Here is a 24,828-nt window from a genome sequence, read left to right on the forward strand (position 1 = left end):
ATATAACATGTTGCAATAACCAATTACCCAACTCCTTAACCTCCTTTCGATATTCAGTATAATGTGACCCTTGTGGAGTAATCCCACCCAGTTCATTCGGCTGTGTAAATTATGTTCGAAAAACCTAACAAATTAAAAATAAATGAAATAGATGGATTATATTAGGCCTTCACACTTCGTTGTAGGTACATCCAATACTGGTCATTTATGGGTTGGATCTAACAACCAGGTAGCATTTGGGCCAACCTGGTCAGATACAGATTGAACAAATTGGTAATGTTAGCTCTATTTGACATAGGTATGGTAGATCTAAAAAAAAAAAAAAAAAAAAAAAAAAAAAAAAAAAAATACAATTATACAGATATTTTTGTACAGATATTATACAATTAGATTGTAATAAGTAACTCTAAGTCTACATACACATGTCAGATGATTATCATCCGATTATCGGTTCAAGGCTAGTATTGGACAAGAATCTGGAGTGTGTACAGCGGCGTCTGACGTCATTCATAGATCCATCCTGGCGGATCCATGAATGACGAATAATGAACGACCCCGATGCAAGTGAAGGGGAGAGGGGTGCCGCTCGCTCGCTCTCCCCTCTCTATAGAGCAGAACGGCGCTGTATTTACAGCGCTCATCCATTCATCTTTCAGTCTTTTGTCGTTGGAAAGGATCCCTTCCAACAACAAAAGTCTTACGTGTGTACGCAACTTAACATGTCTATTGTACTTGTATGAAAAGATAGTTAGGTGAAGCCACCCAGTTTAGATTTCCATATCAATTCAGCTGCTGATATCTCCGGGTCAGCTAATCATTTGGACATATGAAGATAACCTATATGGTCTTTCTCATCATATGCTCAGAATGATTGCCAGGGTGTTTGACAGATTTATATAAAGCAGCATAAAAAGAGGGCCTTCTATGGTCCTTCCACAAGACCATTAAGGTTTTTTTTTTTTCCTATAGGATCCCAAATCATTTAAATACTGTCAACACACCAATTAAAACTGCATTAAAGAAACAAACTGGGAATACACCAATGGGACTTTCACAAAAAATATTTTCCATAACATTTTCAACACTTTATTACAAAAAAGTTTTCAATAAAAAGGTCCATAAAATATTAGGAACATTTCATATTTGCATGGTACAAATACTGAGATTATTCCTTATCCTTCCTTAACCAATGCGTTTCACAGAGTCCACTTCTTCAGGGATACAATTCAACACTTTTATGTATCTCAGCACTACAATACAGAAATTACTGTTATTGCCATGTATCATGACGTATTCAATACAAATATTGATATTAAAAATATATGTCAAAATCTCAATTTTCACTAACTACCTTCCAATAACTCGTACAATATAAAGGATGCACTTTGTAACTTTGTTTTTACTGAAAACTTTTTTGCAATAAAGTGTTGAAAATTTTATGGAAAAAAACTGTTGTGAAAGTCCCATTGGTGTATTCCCAGTTTGTTTCTTTAATGCAAGACCATTGAGGTTGCCAACTCTCCTTGTATAAAATACAAACCAATAACCTGGACAAACTGGAACAGTTGCAGATTTCATACACTGTAAAATTATTATTAGTGTTGAGCGAACCCGAACTGTAAAGTGTATGTACCGAACTTTACGATTTTGGGTACCCGGACCCGAACTTGAACTTTGAGCCGAAGTTCGGCCGAACCCGAACTTCCAGGTGTTCGCTCATCCTTACCCACTAACTATTAATGTTAGTGTTGAGTGAACCAGAACTGTAAAGTTCGGGTCTGTACCGAACTTTACGATTGTGGGTACCCGAACCCGAACTTTGAGCTGAAGTTCGGCCAAACCCAAACTTCCAGGTGTTCGCTCATCCCTAATTATTTTAGTTACACAGTAGTTACCGGTATATAGCGCCAACATATTACACAGCACTTCATAAAGTCCATAGTCATGTCATTAGCTGTCTCACAATCCAATGCCCCTAATGCAGTCGGTCTAAGGTCAAATTTGGGGGGAACACAATTAACCTAACTGCATGTTTTTGGAATGTGGGAGGAAACCGGAGTACCTGGAGGAAACCCACACAAACAAAGGGAGAACCTGCAAACTTCAAGCAGATAGCCAAGAGTGCTAACCACTGAGCCACAATGCTGCCCGCAGGCTGATTTATTTCACCATGTCTATATTATGATTACAGCCTAACAGGAAAATACTCCGCACAAGAAGAATCATGAATGACATTTTTACAAAGTAATTCTCTTGCCGGTCACAGGTAAGCTGCCCCTGTTACACATCGTCAAATAAAACAAGACCTTTCACCGGGTGTGAAATAAAGGTTCCATGGCCCTAATTGTGCGATGAAGCACATTCAGCCTTCCAGTCAATAGTTGAACGCGGGCTTTTAACAACTGTTGATATACTCCAAGGCATTATCCAACTAGCTTCCCCACCTCTATAGAACAAGAACATCCGATCCGTTGGTCACCTAGCAACTGAAAGATTGTTCTGCTTTTTTTCGACACATAAATAAAGAACAAAATGTGCTATTTTCCCTGTGTGTTTGCCACTGCTGTGGCTATTTCAGGATGCTGCCAGTTAGGTTTTCTACTTTTCAATGGATTTAACTGGTTGTGTGCTCAAAGCCTGCAAGTCAATGTTCTTGACACGGGCAAGAGCAGAGAAAATTGAATAAAATGAGGTGATTTATACAAGTGGCTCTCCATACCTTTTATAAGAGGATGTTATGGAGACAGCTTTACAGTCTTTACAGACAGTACAAAGGGAAGGGGACATTGGGGACCAACCAAGAAACTAATGTGCTGCCTAAATCTTAGCCAACTTCAATGAGGTTATTACCAAAAACAGTTTTTGCCAAAATGGGCCAAAAATGAAGTGGGGCCCCAGGTATAGCATTCCAGCACCCCTGCCAATATGTCACTTGCTGCTCTGGAGTCGGTTGAGGCCCTAAGCATTCGCCCAGGGTGCCCCATCCGTTAGGACCACGGGACCATTGGAAAATTCATTAATAACACGGCAACATTTATAAGAATTCACAGAATACAAGGCTTTCTGTGAATGGCCAGGTGTTGAGAAAAAAGGATAAAGCTGCGTACACACTTGCAATTTTTGTCGTTGGAAAGGATCTTTCACGATCCTTTCCAACGACAAGGGACTGCACGATGCATGAACAGTGCTGTACATACAGCACCGTTCATGCTCTATGGAGAGGGGAGGGGGAGAGTGACGGAGCGGCACCCTGCTGCGCGCTCTCCCCCTTCCCTTTCATTGGATCGGTCGTCGTCCATCGTCCGTGGATCCGGCAGGTCGGTCGTTCGGACGATGGACGATGACACCGACTGTACACACGGCAGATTTTCGCCCGATATTTGGCCAATGCCGATTATCGGGCGATAAAAATCTGCCGTGTGTACGTAGCTTTACAGTGGTCCGGCACTGAATGATAACCACAGATATTAGCGCTGTGGCAAATCCAATGTAATATAATGTACAGTGCTGCATATTATGTTAGCGCTATACAGATACAGTTTATTAATACATGGTATCAGACTTCTGATTATGTGCATAGACTTCTAGTCAGGTGTAGTGCAGTGCATGTGCTGACAAGGAATACATTCATAGAAGGGGAGAGCAGAGGGATGAGCACATTAATCTTCTGCTTTTTCTTCATTGTCAAATTACAAGCTGGGGGCAGGGATGGGACCATGTTGTATTGCTTAACTGCCAACACCAAGCTGGCAAAAAAAATAATTTATTTAAAGAACAATAGAGAGCAATATAATTTATTTAAAGAACAAAAAAATACTTTACTAATAATAATAAAAATAATAATAATAATATCCCTTACTTTTATACCTGTATTTATAAAGCACAAACTTAATATAGTGTTGTAAATGACAGATTGTAAGCTCTTTAAGACAGGGACTCTTCTCCTTTGTCATTGTTTGTATCAGTTTATGTGATAGAATTATTTTGTATTCATGCATTTGGTTGTTTGCTTGACTTTCAACCTTTTTTTCTTTTGAATCATTTCAAGCAAAATTTGCAAATAAAGTTGAAGAGCTGAAGCCCCCCTGATGTCTCAGAACAAGTAGCTGTTGTCCTGTTTCCCCCCAGTAGTTACATTTTAACTAACTAATATCCTTATAATCTAAATGGTCCTGAATGCTTAGTCCTCCCTTGATCCCCAAAGACAGGCTTACTACCACACAATAGAGCAGGAGAGGGTGGTTCCACAAATTAGAATTATGTATTACTAGGTTATAATAATCCCAAAATATGATAATCCCAATCCAAAAGAATAGCATAATGCTTCTGAATCCAGCTGCAAGAGATTATATAATATTCATATGATGGTAAATAAATACGGCTTTTATGAATTTAGCACAGTTGCATTGTTTCTTGGTTTGAATCAGCAGTTCCTTAATTGACATTTAACCCAGAACTGTTCTTCCAACCTGCAGAAATATTTACTGTACATAGCAACGTAAAGTGAAGTATTTTCTGATGGCACAGCAGAAGGTTCAGGCATTACTCATGTCACTAATCAGCAGATCTTTACACGGGCTCACTATGAAGAAGTCGTCTCTTCACACTCATGACATTATTACAATATACAGCTTTTTCCAGGTGTTTATATATTAAAGGTTAAGGGTTACAGTCTAGCAATACATCTCTATAACATGGCTTTTACCAATCAGGACTGCCAATAATTCTCTAATTGTTTCCATGGGGGGAGTGATTGGGGATATCAATCTGCTGCTAGAAAAATTTGTCACATATGATGATCGCAGCACCGTGTAATAAAGCCAAGGTCAGAGTCTGTGCTTTACAATACATGGAGCAAACTGATCAACAATACACATTTATTCACAGGATATTATCATGTAAAAAAGTGAGCACATCTCTTGAAAATTGTTGCTGCTTTCAGTACAGGTAGGCCCCGGGTTACATACGAGATAGGGACGGTAAATATGTTCTTAAATTGAATTTGTATGTAAGTCAGAACAGTTACATTATTTTAATAAATGCAATTAGAACAGATGTTTGTCTCAACATACTAATAGGCGACGTGTCAGTTACTGTATAAAATTCTCACTGTGAGTTAATCACAAACAAAACAAAACAAAAAAAAAATATTTATGAAGCCTAGACATTCATTAAGTTCTGGAGCAAGCTGTGCTTTACTATGCAAAAAGACAACTGCAGAGTTTGTCTTGGTCATTAAAAAGTTACAAGAGGCTGCAGAAAGAGCTCACCGCCCTAGGATCACCCACAACCTCAGCTGTGTTTAGCAAAGGTTTTCTTCTGCAAATCATGCAAACCGCCCCCCCCCAAGCCTTCGTCCTGCACACAAGGGAGCAGGGAAGCCCCATTTGTATCTAGGAGTCATCAATATGTTGGATGTCCTTAACCCGGGGACTACCTGTACATTAAAACAGGGACACACTGAATCTATATTCAAACATTGCCTACATATAAAGATGAGGTGATATCCCTGTATATAAACAGAAGGAAGATTTGCATGTAAAGGCATTATTTCAACTAATGAAAGTAAAGCACAGAGAAAACAATAGGAGAAGTGGATATTGCCCCCTATAGCAGAAATAAGTACTTCTTTGTCTGCATTCTGATTGACTCCAGAATTCTTTCATTTGCAAAATATTTGAGGGTTTCCTGAATGAATTGGCCATTGCAGTCCCTTGTTTCCCAATTTTAAGTAGGATCCAAAGTGGAGTTTCAAATTGGCTATGTCCATAAAGCCTTGTGCAGATAGCAGATCGATGTCAGATTACGGTCAATGGAAAGAACTTTTTGCTATAGTTTCCAGTGACAGAAGAATGGAGTGCTGTACACAGGGCTGAGGGGAGCAAGCAGCACTCTCTTCTAAAAGAAAGGAGGATTACCAATTGGTCATTCATAAATCTGCTTGTACAATAGCCATATTTTTCACAGGGACAAGTATGACTTTTCATCTCAAGCGACAATCATCCCATGTATGTACAAAGCTTTACCCTTCATTCCTTGATGACTTAATGTGCTTTGGAGCTAATTATTATATATATTATTATATTCCCCAGTCATGCTGATCTATGTTCACCAACAGTGCCTACACTGGGCATGCAAAAAACAAAACAAAACACTTTCATCACTGAAGCTGGGAGATCCAGCAAACCTGAAATAAATTTCCTCAAAGTCATTTGCTTTTTGCTAGCCCTGTCCTGGACCACATTCATTCCAGGTTTGCTGGATCACCCAGGTTCACTCATGAAAGTGTTCCCTCCCCAGCCTTAGAGGGCTTTAATAAATCTGGTCCATTGTCTTCAAAAAACAATGTGCTAATGTAGGCTTAATACTGCCTGCTTTTCGTGTGCTGGTAAAAGAAGATTAATGCACATTTCATAACCCAACAAAACCCCATTCATCTCTTTGCTTTGTTTTCTACATTAACCCACACTAAATTTATTCACAAAAGCTCAGAAGTAGGTAGACATAAGGAACGTATAAATAACCAATGAAATAGTAATTTCAGGGGCTTTGTGCTGTCTCTGCAAGGCTGCAGGTAAACATACGTTGGTTTAAATTTAGATGCCTTTCTGACGGTTTCATTTACAAAGCCTGTAGTACATTAAATAAGTGTAAACTATGTCTAAAAGCATGCATGTGTCCCAACTGTGGTCTGCAGGTCATTGTGTCTATTTACATTCTGCTTTCAGGGGCCACTAGAGGGAGCTCTGGGCAAAGCAGGAAATTTGGAGACTACTTCAGCAAAGTGTAATGTACCTCTCTTGCCCAGAGCTCCCTCTAGTGGCTCCCAGGAGATGCTACCTTCTCAGACCAGTAGGTTGTATAAACTAATTTAGTTCCAATCTACAATATGAATGTTTTGTTTCTGTGCAGACTATGGGCACAGATATATTAAGATTCTCAATAGCTGTAAACCAAGATGGGCACATATCCAGAAATCACCTGCACCTGACCCAACCCATAATATAAAAATTAGTTAAATTATTTTTAGAATTCCAGACAACTATAGATAAATGCTACAAAAAAGTTTATATTTAGAATAATATTCGTTTTTTTTGTTTTTTGTTTTTTTAATTTCAAGCATATAACCTCCTCTGCGGCATTTGCATGAACCAGAAGACTACAATTTTACTGGAATGTCTTATTATACAGTTACATAACCTAAATTCTGATTCATCTACAGAAAAAGTGCTAAAAAGGAACACTTATTGTAAGTTTTGAAATATAATAGCTGAAAACATAACTATACTTTACAAGGAAAAAACATATCAATTTACATGAATTATGTGGTTAAAACTTTCTCTTTCAATGATTGGTAAAATATAATAAAAGTGTTGCAATGAAAAACCTAAAATGAATTAGTGATGATTTGACCAAGCATCGGCTTTTCCATGCATTGGTATGCAAGTATTTTTAGTTTTGTGGAATGTTGAAAGGTCGGAATTGGTGTAGTTTATTACAATGATCTAGTTGGAGCGGGAAGTGCATCACCCGTTCCCCCATACCTATAAGTACAAGGTATGTCCTTCACTATCAGCAGTTAAACAGAAATGTGAAGGAAGCAACGAAGGAAGGATGAATATGTACAGCTGATGGGGACATAATGTTGTGATCTGCTTAGCTTGTCATACCCAGGCAGCCCAGTATTAAGGAAGCTAAGAACTCCATATGTAAGAAGAGGTAGTAAAGTCCATGATGAACAACGTTGCAATAGCACTCAAAGCAGATTTAAACTCATTATGTCCTCTGCTTCAAAATATTTGCCACATCAGTATTATTTCTGGAAACAGTAGTCTATAGGAATGGTAAATGGAGTTTCCATGTGCAGAATGTGCGCTGCTCTTTCATAATGCTTTGATGTACATAGAGTGGGAGTTAAGCTTCTAATTACCAAGTAGAAAAACCAAGAAAACAACCTACATGGATGTTCCAGCTAAATAATGATTCTGTGTGTTATCCATTAGTTAGGACACTTAGCAATGTGATTATGTTTTTGTTAATGAAGGTGAGAGACCAGATATATCTTGTCCATATCTTAGAGTGATGTACCCCTATTTTTAAGACGGGTGAAATTCATCAGAGCATTTATGTCCAACTGGAGATTGTAACAGACTGGTGACTTCCTACACGTGTCAGTTTTGTGTCCTAACTTTGACTAAACTAAACTTTCTGCTTTTACCTGAGAGTGCGCCTTTAACGTTTTTGCCTCCTAGAATGTTGTGAATTTATTTATTGCATTTGAAAGGATCTTTCCCTTCACTTTAATGGAGGAATAAGAACTCAAAGATGAACCAACCATAAAGAAATATATTTTCCGTCTTTGTGCAGCTCTTCCTCTGAACAGGATATGACCTAATAATGGCTGCTCCCAGCACTAATGTACTGCGAAATAGGAAGAATAGTGTTTTTGTTATTAGACATGTTTTGATAATTTGTTAGTGTTCTCACCAGCCATTTTTAGCTTGGCGCACCACAGCGCTCTTTTCAGTAACCTTTCGGATGTTTTTAGGTGAATACTGTTGAGTTGGGTCATAATACAGGGGCTGCCACTCACCTACAATTTCTTCCCACCCAGCTTAAAAAAAATGGGTTGGATACTGTATGTTTTGCCAGACTTTAATTCCACTTTAAAAAAGGTGAAAAAATGGCCACTTACCACTTTATTGCACCTTTTGGAAATCTTGCTTTTTGGAACATATGTAGAGAACAAAGAAGAGAAAGGGTTATTTTGGAAACAAAAAGTATTGTGTTTATGGATACATCTCATAAATAGCATTACATCAATTGTATGTATAGCGGCCCCTAGGGCCTGTATGTGTAGCGCCCCCTAGGTTCTGAACTTCACCACACGGGACCACAACTCCCTTGGTGGTTCACCAGAACTGATAATTGATGTATTGCTATTTATGAGATGTATTATTGAATACCATACTTTTTTGTTTGTCAAAAAAACCTTGCTCTTCTTTGTTCTTGACATATCTTACGTATATTTAAAGGGTTGGCACATTGTCCCTTAGGACATCCAGTATACGTAAACCTCAACCACCAGTAACATTTCTACTTTTTTATTCTTGCTTTTTGGAATATATGAGAGTTACAGTTGCTAACTTCATCTTCTGAAAATACCCGTTGGCTATCAATACATTTAGGTATTAAGACAAAGCAAGCTCAGAAATTCACTCTTAATTTCACTGATTTTAATGGGCAGCACAGATGCACAACAATTGCAAAGTGTTATTAACATTCTGGTTAGTATTTATATATATAAGAACTCTGCTGGTTCCAAAATTCTTTAAGGTGCAAGATCCAACAATAACACACCGTAAAAAAAAAAGCAAGCTGATCTTTTGTAATATGCAAAAGAGAAGCATAAAAAAAGACTGGAAAAACAACAGAAAACAGCTGTACCACTAAAGAAAAGCGCCAGGAAAATCATATTTACAATGACAAAAAGGCGTGGGCTGATCTACAACGTGAGCAACATGAATAAAAGGTTCACGTTGGTAGGAATAGTGTGAAAACTGGAAATATTTTTGTAATAAACTGACAATTCTGATTATTACATTTCCCATAGGAAATATTTAACTCTTTCTATCTTATGCTTAGAACACGAAAAAGCAATGCTATGTATACAATTGTATACAAAAAAATGATATTGTCACCTACGGCCCAGGAAAGTGGAGGCGGTCAGGAGGACCAGTGGAAACATATCTCAAAAGTAAAACATTAAAAAAAATTATGTGGCTTAACTGTAAATCAAAGATAAAGTTATATTAGAAATACATTGTTTTATTAGCCCGTCAGTCTCGGCTTGTTCACTAGGTGGTGCTGAGTTTGTCTTCCTTCACAATACTGTGTACTAACAATGGTCACATATAGACATTGTAACACATTGATCATGAGTCATGAATAATTACAATGTTTATATGCCTAATTGTAATTGACAGCTAGTATGCAGTGTAAATTGTATATGAACATTTTTAGAGAAGGGTCAGACCAGTATCAGATAGATGTAGAATGTTTATATTAGGTGTAAAAGCGGACTGGATTTAAAAGCCAAATGGGCCGTAATTTGCCCATGCATGCTATAGCCTGTATTGGAAATTATTATACAGTATATAGGACATATTATTCAGCGCTGTACAAAGTCCATTGTCATGTCACTAGCTGTCCCTAAAGGTGCTCACAATCTAATGTCCCTACCATAGTCATAGGTTATTAACATAGTCTAAGGTCAATTTAGGGAGAAGCCAAATAACCTAAATGCATGTTTTTGGAATGCGGGAAGAAACCAGAGTACCAGGAGGAAACACATGCAAACACAGGGAGAACCTGCAAACTCCATGCGGATAGTGTACTGGCTGAGATTCAAACCTGGGACCCAGTGCTGCAGAGTGCTGACCACTGAGCCACCGTGCTGCTGGGTTACAGACATTTGGTGCCTTTAAAATCACCAGCAAAAGCCACTGGACACCAAGACGTTAAAATTGGGTGCCAAGTAAACAAAGTGGACTATGTGAACACTCCTCCAATCACTTTTAAAAATCCTTGATCAGACCTGGTTATTATTGCAGCAGGGACAGTTGATATCCCTGCTGCAATAAATTCTCAAACCTGCCTGATTGCTCCATGGAACTGTGCATGCAATCCTGACCTCCCCTGCACTTCCCGGGACTGAAAGAACTCCTATGCGCCTGTGCTGGATTTGCGCCATTTAAGCTTGGCCAATCAGGGTCAAAGATTGAAGGGGTACAGGTGAGTATAGCGGGGTTTATTTCTGTGTTAGGGCACTTTTTATATTCGGACACAACAGTCTCAACTTTGTCACATATGTTTGCACACATTGCGCAGGCAAAACCTATGCAAAAGTTTATCTTGAGCAATTTTTATTATTAAACAGGATTTATATAGCGCCAACATATTACGCAGCACTGTACATTAAATAGAGATTGCAAATGACAGACAGATACAGACAGTGACACAGGAGGAGAGGACCCTTACCAGAAGAGCTTACAGTCTAAGAGGTGGGGGATGTATCACACAATAGGAGGGGAGGTATGGATTGAGAGTAGTGAGGGGGTTTTAAGTAACAGAAGAATAGCAATAAAATGCAGCAAAAATGGAAAATGTGTGAAGATCAGCAGTTTTTAATATTAATATAAAAAATAATAATTTAGGAGATTTAAATGTAAAAAGCAGATGTGCCTTTACTATAGGCGTATCCCAATAGAACATAAAAGTTATTTTTGTGTTCTGTGCGGGAGTCATTTTTCTCATTGTACATGGGTGCTTCCTTTTAATTAGTGTGTTGATTACAGCATAATGCTAATTGCTTTCTTTGATGACTTTATGAAAGTTTATTAACGCTCCACTTTTTAATCAAACACACTGCTGGCTAAATTAAAACTGCGAGTTTTGTTGAGAAGCGACTTTATTTCCCTGAAATTCCCTACGTTGGTTAATTAGCACTTTGCACATCTATAATTCGATGACACATTATGGGAGTTTTGCAGATTAATAAATACAATGAAGGTTATGGAAGACTTAATATAGATATTAAATATAACTCTACATATAGTATGTGGCAATGGATTCTACAACAATACCAATGATGTACAGAACTTATAAACTGAACCCCCAGGAAGAAATGTAATATGAATTATTGTGGCACTTTACTAATCCATTATACATTCTTTTATAGTCAACCAGTGTGGGCATGTTAGACAGCCCACCACTGCACAAGGTGAAACAAGAACTACAATAACTTACAATTTTGAAAAATATATGTTTATACAAATGTTTAAAGCTTAGGCTCCCTTTAAAAGAATAGTTGTAAAAAATTCAACAATAAATATATTTACCAAGTTTTATATTGTACTTACAAATTCATTGATGCCAGGCACAAAGCAGCATGTAGGACCTGCAAAAGCAACACAACCACCAATTAACACATCTTCAATAGCAACACAAAAAAGTACTTTCAGTTTCAAAATGCCCTGCCATTAATAATGGGTATGAGGAGATGGGGTATTATGTATATATATGTTTTACAGTGTTTCAGCCAAACTGTGGGGAAAAGAAAAATATTCCCCTTGCAGTGAGGCTTCCCAAAGCAATGGTAAATTTTGCCCAGTAAAAGGGACTTTTGCCTATATTATCCCTCACTCCTGCCGGTTTTCAATTCCTCTGGATGCTTTTCTAGTAGCACAGAAAATAACCAGGTATTAAAGTTTTAAAGTAAAGATAACAGACTGTTGATCCAGGGAACATTTGACTGCCTCATGGAAATAGGAAGGAATTTTTTTTACCTGTAAGAAATTGTGACAAGGTTTTTGTTTTTTTGCCTTCCTCTGGATCATCTATGCCCATAGGGTGGTATATCTGGGATATGTTTATTTTCCTATTGGTTGAACTTTATTTCAACCTGACTAACTGAAGGTAGTTCCAGAGTTAAGGACATTCGACATACAAATGACTCCTAGATACGAATGAGGACTTCCCTGCTTGTTTGTGTGCAGGACAGAGGCTTGAGGAGGTGAGGGGCAGTTCCCATGACTTGCAGAAGAAATCTTTTGCTGTTCTGCAGACTTTTGGAACTCCTTAATGACCAAGACAAACTCTGCAGTGGTTTCTTTTTGCAAATCAAAGCACAGCTTGCTTCAGAAGTTATTGAATGTCCAGGCTTCATAAAGATTTTTTTTTTTGCTGTGTTTTTGACTAGGTCGTCATAGTGAGTATATTATACAGCTGCCACCATCATACTTCATAATATGTTGAGACAAATATCCGTCCTAATTGCATTTATAATAATAATAATAATGTACCTGTTCCGATTTACATCCAAATTCAACTTAAGAACAAACCTACAGTTCCTATTTCGTATGTAACCCCGGGACTACCTGTATGTAACTATGTGTTACCAGCCACCCAAAGCCTCTTCTCTAAGGTGCTCCATCCTTTGATGTCACCATGGACAATGCAGGACCAGAAGTCCTGAATTGAAAAAGTGGACAAAGAGTCTGACACATGCCAGGGGAGAAAGGGATACACTGTAGACAAAAACAAGCATTCCATGCAATCTGAACATTACTACTAGGATCATTTTTCCTTTTTTTACAGAATTCAGCTTTAAGAACATTGTGTTCCTTTGATGTGTAATCCCTAGGCACTGGCAAAATTAAAGAGCTGAAATGGGCATGGTGTGCTAAGGGAAGTCACAAGACTGCTCCTAGCTCATGTCAGGGGCCCATCACACGCTTTCATCTATGTTAACATGGATTAAAATATGCAAGGCTGTGCATGTTTATTGTGCTTTGCTATTCATTTTAAATGGCACCATAGTACACCATAAAGCACAGATGTGAATTATTCTTATTTGTGATGGACTATTATTGCCGGTCCTTTTTTTCCTTTATTGAGCCTGAAAAATTGTCAAGCCAAAGTGAATGGCATGCATTAACTATTTATGTGCATTAAATGCACAGTACACACATTATTACATAGATAAGTGCACATAGAAAGGTGTGAGCAAGCCCCAACGCACAACTATCCTAAACTATCCTTTTTTTTTTTTTTACAGGCTCATGATGGGTACACCATACATAGTGAGCGAGCTCTGCTCATCACTCCTTTGCATAGAGAGTTATATTAATCCTAATCCATAGCACATTTTAGGGCACCAGGAATTAAATCTCTATGAATGACATCATGTGTACATGCCTAGGGCGACATCATCTCACACACGGCCAGGTCCCGTATAGAAATAATGACATATCACTTACTATAGGCCGGGCTGTGTTAAACAATTTAGTGTCCTCTGCAGAATTGTTTTTGGATTTCACTCCCTTCTATCAACCTTTGTGTGACAACATAAAATTTGTTGGCTACAATCCTCGCAGGATGTTTTTTCCTCTTGACCAAGACAAAATGGAAAAATGCTTTTACAGCTGCTGCGATCCAGGTTACAAGATTTTGACATTAAAAATGAATGGTGCCGGGAAACAGGAAAGAAACTATTAAGTCATAGCATGCTCCATTCATAACTTGAAAAGAAGTTCCCAGGAGAGAGAGAGACCGGTCCTGTGACCGAGAGATGAGCTCATTACTCATATGATTGCTAGGGATTTTTTTAAATAATATTTTATTTATCCTTTGTGTTCTGAGCTGCTGACAAACCAGTAGAACATTTTCAGAAAAGTTTTAGCAATAAATTGTGGAATGGTATGTAAAAAATCCTAAGAATGTAATAGGTATAACTGCTTTAAAAGGTCAGTCCACACAAAAATAGTTTTAAGTAGTCAGTGGGTTAGGGTAGATATAAGAAGTAATGTAGATATAAGAAGTAATGAAAGTGAATATAATTTTAAACTAATAGGTAAGGTTGAGGACTAAACAAAACCCTTCTGATTACGTTTAACAGATCTTCAGGCCATATAGGGCTAATAATGTTTTACGACGCTGTGAGAAAATATTAGTCTAAGATACCGACGCGTTTCGCCTGCTTAGGCTTCTTCAGAAGAGTATGAGATATATATATGACTATATATATATATAGGTAAAGGGAAAGACATTGTAGGATAGAAGGTCAGAAAAAGTGTATCATATTAAAAAGGTACAATCTTTACTCAAACATATTTGAAATTATAATCACTTTCATTGTTACATGGTGATTAATTATTATTTCATTTGAATGATTTTGCTTAAAACATGTTTGCATAAAAAACCCTCTCTTCTTTTATGGATATTTGTACAATATCAAGGGGTTGGCTAAAAGTTATGTATGGTATTGAAAATATATTTTAAGTATTTGGAGATTACAACTTTTTCCTAATAGGGTAGGTATAAACCTAAATCAAATGACATTTAGTTTTTATCAAAACTTTTTTATTTTTCTATAGAAAATTAGTTTTCTTATTTTTCATCTTTTCTTGTATTGTCTACTTGTAAGTTGGTGTCCTTTGCCCTATTTGCAGCCACCTCTGTTCTACATGTATGCCAACAACAGCTTTGGGACTGTGATAACAGTGGACCATGTGTGTGTGGTTTGATGTCTCCATTAGGAGGTGACCAGATGGCCACACAGAAGCAAAGTGAGCAAGAGTTTTCAGGAAGTACCTGGAGAAGGCCTTCATGTTCGTACCATCATGTATTATTTTAATAAAAGTTTCAATATTTGAAAAACACTTCAAAAGTCTTTAGTTCTTGCATAGCATTCTCCTAAATAGATTTTCACCTACTTCCAACCACCTAACCTTTTTATAGGGACTCGGACGGTGAGATCCCTAAATTTTAGATACTGATTTAACACACAACGGAAGAAATTTCAACAATTTTGTTTCCCCAATGGCAACAAGTTGCTGAACCGCACAGGTCCAGGCAGGTCTCATAGTTGGGGTATCTAAACCCATGTTTTTCAACTGGGGTTCCTTCTAAAAGGTTGCTAGGGGTTTCTTGAGCAATGTGTTCATCTCAGGTCAGTTTATCAGAAACCAATGATCTTTTTGATTATCTGTAAGGATGACATTCATCTGAATGAACAACAATGTTACCGACATTCTTTCCACTTCAATAATGTACTGAAAGTTGTGGATATAGTAATTATAGCTGGGTTTCTCTAACACCTCAAGGGATCCCTTTGTTGAAGGTCAGGAAAGGCTGATCTAAACCATAGGTTAGGTGATTCTGACCACTAAGCTCCATAATGTCACCATGAAAGTTTAAAAGTTGTAAACACTGGCTGTTTATGGTTGCAGTGTGGTCTGGAGCACTTTAGCAGTGTCCTGTAATAAGTTTTTTTGTGCCATTTAGGCTTTTGGAGGCCCATCACCTTTACTTTGGGTTTGTATAAGCCTAAATATTCTTGCTGCAGACCTCCTGGATATATGATTGATCTGTATCGTGGTACAGAAAGAGAACAACTTTCCAATAATCCCCGAAGATAGAGCTCCAGACACACTGTACATCAAGGCACATCTCCTGTAGGCTCTTACACATCACAAGGCTGAAGATTCATCTACAGCTTACGGCTGAATACACAATTACTTTTAATGAGACTTCTAACACTTTTTTAGCAAGCAAAAAAGTTTTCTTAGTTGAAGATATGTTACAAAAGTTATATACAGATTGGTAAAATAAAAAATAATTAAAAAAATGATGCAAATTTGCAAACTGAAAAAGTCCAGCTGTCTTTGCCTTGGGCTAGCCTTGCAGACATGATCAGTCGATGGAGAGCCTCGGAGCATGGAACCGCACAGTGTCTTACATTATCCCACCATAATCCCCCGACTGATCAGACATGGAGGAGTGTAATGCTCCACACACACTTTGTACAAAATATCCTCTAATTGCGGGAGCCACTCAAGGTTGCCTCGCTAATGAAAATGTGTTTTGGGGCTGTTAATCAATAATTCAGATTCCCGTAAAAGAAAACTCATTATTAATGAAATTTGAAATTCCAGAGGAACACAAGATGCTTTTGAATGTGATATATTTCCCAGCTTCAATACAAATGGGTATTTTTGTGTCCTATACTTCTATATGAAGAAATAATTTTTTTTTTTAATTTGAAAGCTTTTATATTCTTTGCAAATTTGCACTTATTATTTGAACCGATGGATATTATTTTTGTTTTAAAATTTACTAGTGGCACATGTATATTATAATATACACATTTTAGATTTCTTGAAAATGTATTGTGCTGCAGTGTGTCTGGTTTCAGGGTAAGGCAAACTGGGCATTGCCCAGGTCCCCCACTGGCAGAATGTCAAGAATGCAGGGAGCTGGAATGCGGTGTATTTTGGACCCTCCACTTCGTACAGGGCCCCATTTTTAAAAAAAATTTACCCAAACCGTAAAACATGTTTTAAATGTCTAATGATTGTAAAATAAAAAAAGCCGAATTTGATAATTTTTTGACCAAATTGTAGGAAGCTCTGAGATTTTTACGGCCCTCTGTCTCTTCTGGGGAGATTCACTCGTTCAGCTGCATAAGGCCAAAGGCAGTACTGGTACCTAGCCCCTAGGATGTCTTTGGACATACTATATACAAAATATGAAAATGTGAAAATGTGTTTTGCATTTTAAATGCAACTGGTTTAGACAAGTTACTCTGCTATGGCATACATTTCTTACACTCCCTAGTGCAGCAGAGCTACTTAGACTCAAAAACAGCACAAGAAGCCAATAACCAAGGTTGGGGTGGAGACAAGACCTAGTTGCATTGCTGAGCTGTAGTTAAGAAAAGTCAGGTCTCCAGGCTGCCTGTGCTGTCTTTGTAAGATTATGCATGTCTTAGCAGTGAATGCATAGAAGGACAAATCCTTTGGGAAACAGTAGTTTTTATATGAATTTTCAAGCATGCATTTAACAGTTTGCCTGGAATTTAACTTACAATAAGTGCAATGATAAGGTTATATTACATGGCCTGCATACAGTCAAGATAGATTCCAGCATCAATATCCTTGTGTCTGCAAACTGAAAACAAGAAGGTAGGTCCATGGTGAAAAGTGTAGGCAATATGGTTCAATGGAATACCATGTGCCTGTCTGTCTGCAGCCTAAAGAGGAGTCTGGATATTAATATACAGGGTTAGTGTTATACATAGTGCTAAGCAATGCAATTGAAGGATAGGGAGGCAGGGGAGTCAACAGTTACTTTTCTGTAAAAGGCTGTAAAAAGTTAATCCCATAATGGTAGTTTTTAGGAGAGGCACCAACATTGTTTTTACAACCACAACAACATGTCAATCCCAGCCTACACATGACCCAATTATCTTTTTTAGTGGGTCTAACATGTTATATGTGCCTACAGTTTAAAGAGGTACTCAACTATGGAAGCTGTACTCAATGAAAAAAAGCAGGGAGCAAAAGGACTGCCATGAGGTTTTCAGCATTGTGTGTCCATAATACTAAAAGAAGGGTTTTGCTCCTCCGTGTATCCCCCCATTTCCTTAATTACTTGTGGTCTAATGACCAGTGGGGAAATATTAAAAAATAACTACAAAATGGTTATCCTTGCACCTCATCAAGTACAGCTTACCCTCCAGCAAAGAGAACATTGAGCAGCACAGCAGTAACATCCACAAATCTCATGCTAGCAGTAAGAGACAGTGGTGCCTTAGTTTTTATTGAGATGCAGACTTACAACTATCTGAGTCTCTAGAAAAGGGAACTGAGAAATATAGGGGAATGAGAAAATTTATAGCTGTTCTCTAAAAAAAAATGGAATATTTTCTACTTTGAGATCATTGAAGACAGTTAGGTTATGCTGTGCTTGTTCATTAAACCTGGTACACACAGACCTCCCAACATCCGTGGCTTATAAGTAGGACGTATCAGTCGTATCACCTGTGAACCCATGTTTTATGTACCTATTTATGTGGTTCCCCTGGGTGATGTACAAAATACCTCCCTCCCCTTCCAATATTCCCAAGAGAAAAAGAGTTAATGTCTCGGAGTTGCAGCCATTTAAATACCTTGAGTCAAACTTTAGTAATTAACCTTAAACTCATAAAGAGCAGTTAGACCACTTTGCTTGTCTGCTTGGCTTCCCAAAGGACTTCCTCTGACATAATGCAAAGGAATCTCTTCAATCCATAGAGGGACAGTAAATCTGTCAAGAAGCATTGCTTTAACTTACATCAGTTGTCCCTGGTGCAAAGTACAGCGTTGAAGGAGGGGTAATTATAAGGTATAAGAAGATCAAAATGCTCCACAGACGCTGAAAATTACAGCAGAGCTGGCCAAGCAGGAAGATGAATTTCTGGAGTTCCACAAAAATAGAGAACGAGAAAAACAATTCCAAGACATGTCAGACACAAGCACCTGGATTCTGTCTACACACTAAATTACTGGACCCAGAGCACATTTTCAGGAAACAGATATTTTTTATATTTATATTGTGATTTACGCGAAACGAACAATCTTAGAGTCATAAAGAAAAATCAAGTACATCTCACATCATGCAATAAAAAGGTAAATAAAGCCAAATTTAAATGTAAGACTGGACTCCTGGTGCAAAATATGCATTTAAATATGTTCATGAATACCAGCAAAAGGTAAAAATGTATTTGGGTATCACCACTCTGTCAGAAGTCGGTCCATTCAGCAACCTGCAGCATTACCAGACTGCCTTTAGTCGTGACGTTGCCACCTTTCTCGGCGTATCCCCTGCACAGTTGTACACAGCTGATGGGGATTTTAGAGTGTGTAGTGCAGCCAATGAGCAGATTGGTTCCTGAATTCAATCCTGTCCTGCATTTGGCTGCTAGCCCTTTTTAAGCATCCCTAGATCCAGGCTCAGGTTGCTGGATTCTCAGCATGTTTTTGCTATTTTGCCCATGTGCTCTCGGTCCTCCTACTCTGAATTTTACCTCTACTTTGCCAACCTAGTGTTGCTTGCTGCCTGCCCTGGCCTCTTAGTCTGCCTTGACTTGCCGTGAAGCCGTAAGATCCCCCCTGGTGGGAAGAACCTGGTGATCTACATTCAGCAAAGAAGTCCAGTGGCCACTAGGGTCACTGGCCCATCACTCATTGTGGGGTGCTCTGGTAAAGATTCTTGTCTCGAGTAATCCTGTGTTACCTGCCAGGGGAATGACCCGTAACAGTGGGTGATCAAAAGAGGATTTTTAGTACACTAAAATTGTGGGACTGATCTTTTGCATTTTCTTTGTTCAACTCAACAAAAGCAACTGATAACCAAAAGTAAAATTGTGGAAACCAACACATGATCATTAACAGGCACACTTGTATCTACAGTTTGTTAGCGCTACAATCAAAAGTCCCTCTTGGAGCTCTAGCCTTACATTAAAAGTGCTGACAAGTGACCCAGACTTTAAGAAGGATTTCTGGAAGGAAAATTTACAATACCACAGCGAGGAAGAGAGTTGGGAATCTTGAAAGATTGGATAATTGAATGGAATTTTTATAGCCAAACTTCTTTTTGAAATGCCTAATCATACATCAATGTTTTTCACAATACATTCCACTCTTATTAAATAAAAGGTTTTTGAAACCAGAAAGAGGCTTTAAATTAGTTTGCAGGTTGCATGGAGTTCTATGTTACCGGTATTAGTAAAATATAAGGAATTTTGGCTGGTTAGTCAAAACTGCTATAGAGGACAACAGCATAAAGTACATATATTTCAAGCAAAGCATGGTGTCCTGAGACCATGAGGGACATTGCAAGAAGAGGCAGACAAACCAGAACTGGTCACAGAATGTTCACACACTCAGCTGACAAGAACAGCCATATGTTGCTTCTACACCACAGGATGTAAGGGGTGCGCTTCTTTGTAAGATCACCAAACTGGGCTCCAAGCCAGAGGGAATCATACTCACTCAAGGGCACAGCTGTACTAGAGGCTGCAATAAATGAAGAGATTCCATTCTTACATATACTTTATCACTATGGGTCAAGCAGAGACAAAGTATGATCATTGTTATGTCACCTTAAAAGAAAACCTCATTTAACAAATGATACAACATTTCTCTACACAATACATGCAGTAAGACATAAATGTCTACCACTGCCAGACAATGCAAATGTTGCTGCAAATAACTTGGGTGCAGAACAGGAAAAAGTGTGATTTCCTGCTCAATGCTTCTCCCAGTTCATCGGTATACTAGTATTGATCATGTGACTGGAGCAGGCAAGCACAATTTATAAAAAACTGGATTTGCATGAATATGTTTTAGCAGCACAGGATGAGGTACAAAAAATAAATAAAATAAAACTGGTGGCTCGGAGGTTGGCATTCTGGCCTTTGCAGCGCTAGGTCCCAGGTTTTAGTCTTGGTCAGAACACCATCTGCATGGAGTTTGCAGGTTCTTCCCATGTTTGCTTGGGTTACCTCCAGGTACCCCGGTTTCCTCCCGGCATCCCAAAAACATGCATTTAGGCTAATTGGCTTCCCCCCAAAATTGATCTTAGACTGTATTAAAGACACATGACTAAATTAGGGACATTATATTGTGAGTCGCTTTGAGGGACAACTAGTGACATGACTATGGACTTTGTACAGCGCTGCATAATATGTTTGCGCTATATAAATACTGTGTAATAGTAATAATTTGGAATTTTTAGATAGATTGGGCAAGGCTTAGATTGGTTGTTGGATTTTTATTGTTATCTGCAGAAGAAATTTTCCCTCCCTTCAGCTTATATATGACCCAGCACCAAAGCACCATAGAATCAGTTATTGATGATTGAAGCTTCAACGTTTTATACCACCACTATACACCATTCCTTATGCCAAATTTCAAGTATGGTGACTCAGTGGCTAAAACTCATTCCTTGCAGCACTAGAGTCCCCGGTTCTAATCTAAACCAGGGCACCACGTGGAGCTTGGATGTTCTCCCAGTGTGGGTTTTTCTCTTCCCACATCCCAAAAAATTTTGGTAGGATAATTGGCTTCTCACAAAATTGGCAGACTACCATTAGGGTCAATAGTCTATGACTATGGTAGGTATATTAGATTGTGAGTTCTTCTAAGGGAGTTAGTGACACGATCATGGACTCTGTGCTGTCTAATATGTTAGTGCTATATAAATACATAATAACTGAACCTAAACATAATACAATCAAAATGATTGAAGAACTCTTTAAATAAAGAGGAAGGGGCCTTATTCAGAACCATGGACAGGGTTTATCTAGGGTATAAGAGTTTTATTTGGAAATGCTCATTAATCTTTATAAAAAAAAAAAAAAAAAAAAAAAGAGGATTGAGGATTAAAAGTTGTTTTTGTTTATATCAATCAAATATATCCTTCCCTTGATAATCTATTTAACAAATAGGTTATCCAGAGGGTATCAAGGTGGGACCAGTACCAAAATAAATGTTGATCTGACACCTTTCTGTCCTTTTAAAGCAGTGGTCCCCAACCTTTTGTAGCTCATGGACCACTGAATCTACAGACTCTGGACCGCTCATGCATGAGTGACGTCATAATGCCAGAACCCACCCACTCACCCTAAGCCTGCGATCCATACGGTAGACATGGTCTGCGTATGCTCTGGCCAGTGCGCCCCCCCAGCAGTGTCCTTCACCTTAGCCCACTGGGGGGTGCACTGACCAGAGCCTTGGACTACTGCTGGTCTCTGTGCTCTTGCGGCCCACCTGTCAGACGGGGGTTGGGGACCTCCGTTTTAGAGGAAATCCTATTACTATTATAGGTTGCCCTCATTCAGCACAAAGGTCTTTTATTTTACATTCTTAGGTCAACTATACACTGAACGAATACATTTTCAATCCGGTCACTGATCTATTCAATTATCAGACTGGCTGGAGATCTGGAAAATTCCAAAACAGAGTTATCGTAAGTAACCAGTTTTTGGTTCTTAGCTAAACATGGAGTGATAAGACGTGTTTGTAAATATAGTACATAAGTGGTCCTGTGTGTACAAACAATTCAGCAACTCAGCCTGGGAGCTCCCAACTGTTGGAGAATCTGCAGGATGGTTCTGTAGATCACCCATCCACCACCCGAATAATATATATATATATATATATATATATATATATATATATATATATATATATATATATATATATATATTCTGCCCATCTGATATTTGGGACTGATTACTATAATTAACAATTATAAGGTAGGTATTTTTGACCAATGAAGGATCACAAACACACTGGAAGGACACCTATCTGCCTTCTCTGCTTATCCATTGGTTCAGAGCACTTTCTCGCCTTCTAGTCTGATTGCAAGCAAAGTCTCTTTTGTCAAACAAAAACTTAGGTGACTTTTTGTTTTACCCCTACATTGTGGTGTGGAGCTGTGCCAGAAACTGGCAGGTATGCTGCAGGGGAATGGGGGATCTCTGCAGACAGACAAACATTTCACAAAGACCAAATAGTCCTACATGGTCCACGCACAGAATTTTGTATTTTACCAATTGCAAATCATTTCAAAAATGAATATTTTTAGCATCCACCCCCTCTGTACATTGTCTATAAGCCACAGTTGGGCTTGAATTGTTATTTTTTAAAATAATATTAGCTGTATTATCTGGCATTTCTATTACACCTGCCTAAAAAATAATGATTGGACGTCAGCACTTCACTCTTATCCTTTTATACTTGCAAGAGTCCATTAGAATCAATGTATACACCAATCTACTGCAGAGAAACAATGGCGCATGTTAAGAATCACAACTGCAAATAATGACAATTGCATCTAACTCACTGAGGATATGAAACAATATGTACAGCTTCTAGAAACTTTTCTGTACAGAGGTCGTCTCTTAAGTAAATACTTGTACTTTGCAAAATTTGCACAATGATGGGACTGTCTTGCAAAAAAGAGAGACATATGGCAGCTATGATACCTTGTCAGACAATTTGCTACGGCTATCATATTTTTCTCTTTATTAGTCCTGGATAGGAGCCTATGAGAACGCAGACTGAGTAAGGCTACATACACACGTTAGACTTTTGTCGTTGGAAAAGATCTTTCATGACAAAAGACTGAAAGATGACTGAATGAGCTCTGTACATACAGCGCCGTTCTGCTCTATGAAGAGGGAAGAACGAGTGAGTGAGCGTCACCCGCTGTGCTCTCTCCCCTTATTGCGGTCGTTTGAGAGAGGCCCGTAGCTGTACGAATTTAGGCACAGGGCCACATGACGGGGGTGGGAGGCCTAGCCCAGGGGTGTTAAGGGTTAATAAAATGTAGTAAAGCTAGAGGGGGCTGTGCTAGTGTGGAGTGTGGGGTAGGAGGGGATTAGGAATAGGATGAGTTAAAAGGGGCTGGACGGAAATGAGAGGCCCTCTTTTGGAAGAAAAAGTTTCCTGCCCACCTACCCCTTTTATAGTTCTAATTATAATTTGAAAGTGTGGTTAATTTTAGCGGTTGGGGTCTTGAAAGGCAAGGATCCAGTGCATTGGTAAAGTGGTGGAATTTGGCAGGGGGGGATCCTTTTTTATGATGAACGGATGATTATGGCTCCTGAGGCGGTGCTGGGCGGCTAGGGGCCAAGGTGGAGATTGGAATTTAAGTTCTGTTGGGTGGGGATTTTGCCTTCTGAGACCTGCAGCTTAGTTGTTTGGGTGTATAACCGGGAGTATGGAGTTTAATAACATTATGGATATTGTTGTTATGGTTAGGTATTAATAAAAGGGAGGAATTAGGTTGTTGGTTAAATTAGTTATATTCAATGTAATATGTTTGCGTTATATAATCCCAGTTAAGTAATAATAATATTAATGGAGTGTTATGTTAATGTATGCTTGCATATAAAAAGTGTAAATGTATTTGTCATTTATTATTTGATATTTGTTAATTACTTGAATGGTAATTTATTTATTGGTGTTTAAATAAACGGCTGCTTGCCGGACAATTTAAATCCAAGATTGGTGTCTGGGTATTTATTGGTGGGGAGTGGTTGGTAAGCAGGTGGGGTCGGAAGGAGGTGGAGGTTCTGATGGTGGTGGTGAAGAATGGGCTAGAAAGTCCGAGCTACCCTCGGCATGGATGTCCCAGGACGGATTGATGAAGGATGCCAGACGGCCCCTGTACACACGTCAGATTCTTGTTTATTACCAGCCCTGAAATGATAATCGGAAGAGAATCAGCTGACTTGTGTACGTAGCCTTAGCTTTGTGTCTGCTGCAACTCTTAGTGGAAAGCAACACAATACAGAGTTATATGAAGAAGCTTGAGCCCTACTTCTACAGCACTGTGAAAAACAAATTTCCATCCAAATATTGAACTTTAAATTGGCCTGAGCCGCTCTCACAGACAATCTACAAACACTGGGCTTCTATATCGAGAAGATTATAG

At 38.5% G+C, this 24,828-nt stretch overlaps 1 protein-coding gene across 1 annotated transcript in view; it reads right to left on the reverse strand.

The window, feature by feature from the left end:
• Positions 1-24,828, reverse strand: part of TIAM1 (TIAM Rac1 associated GEF 1) — a gene marked incomplete in the record, with an annotated part of 223,878 nt that overhangs the window by 130,922 nt on the left and 68,128 nt on the right. Inside the window, 1 exon segment of the mRNA XM_072398139.1 lies at positions 11,922-11,959.

The sequence above is a fragment of the Pyxicephalus adspersus genome, chromosome 1 (genome assembly GCF_032062135.1).
Source record: "Pyxicephalus adspersus chromosome 1, UCB_Pads_2.0, whole genome shotgun sequence".
NCBI classification, from domain to species: Eukaryota; Metazoa; Chordata; class Amphibia; order Anura; family Pyxicephalidae; genus Pyxicephalus; species Pyxicephalus adspersus.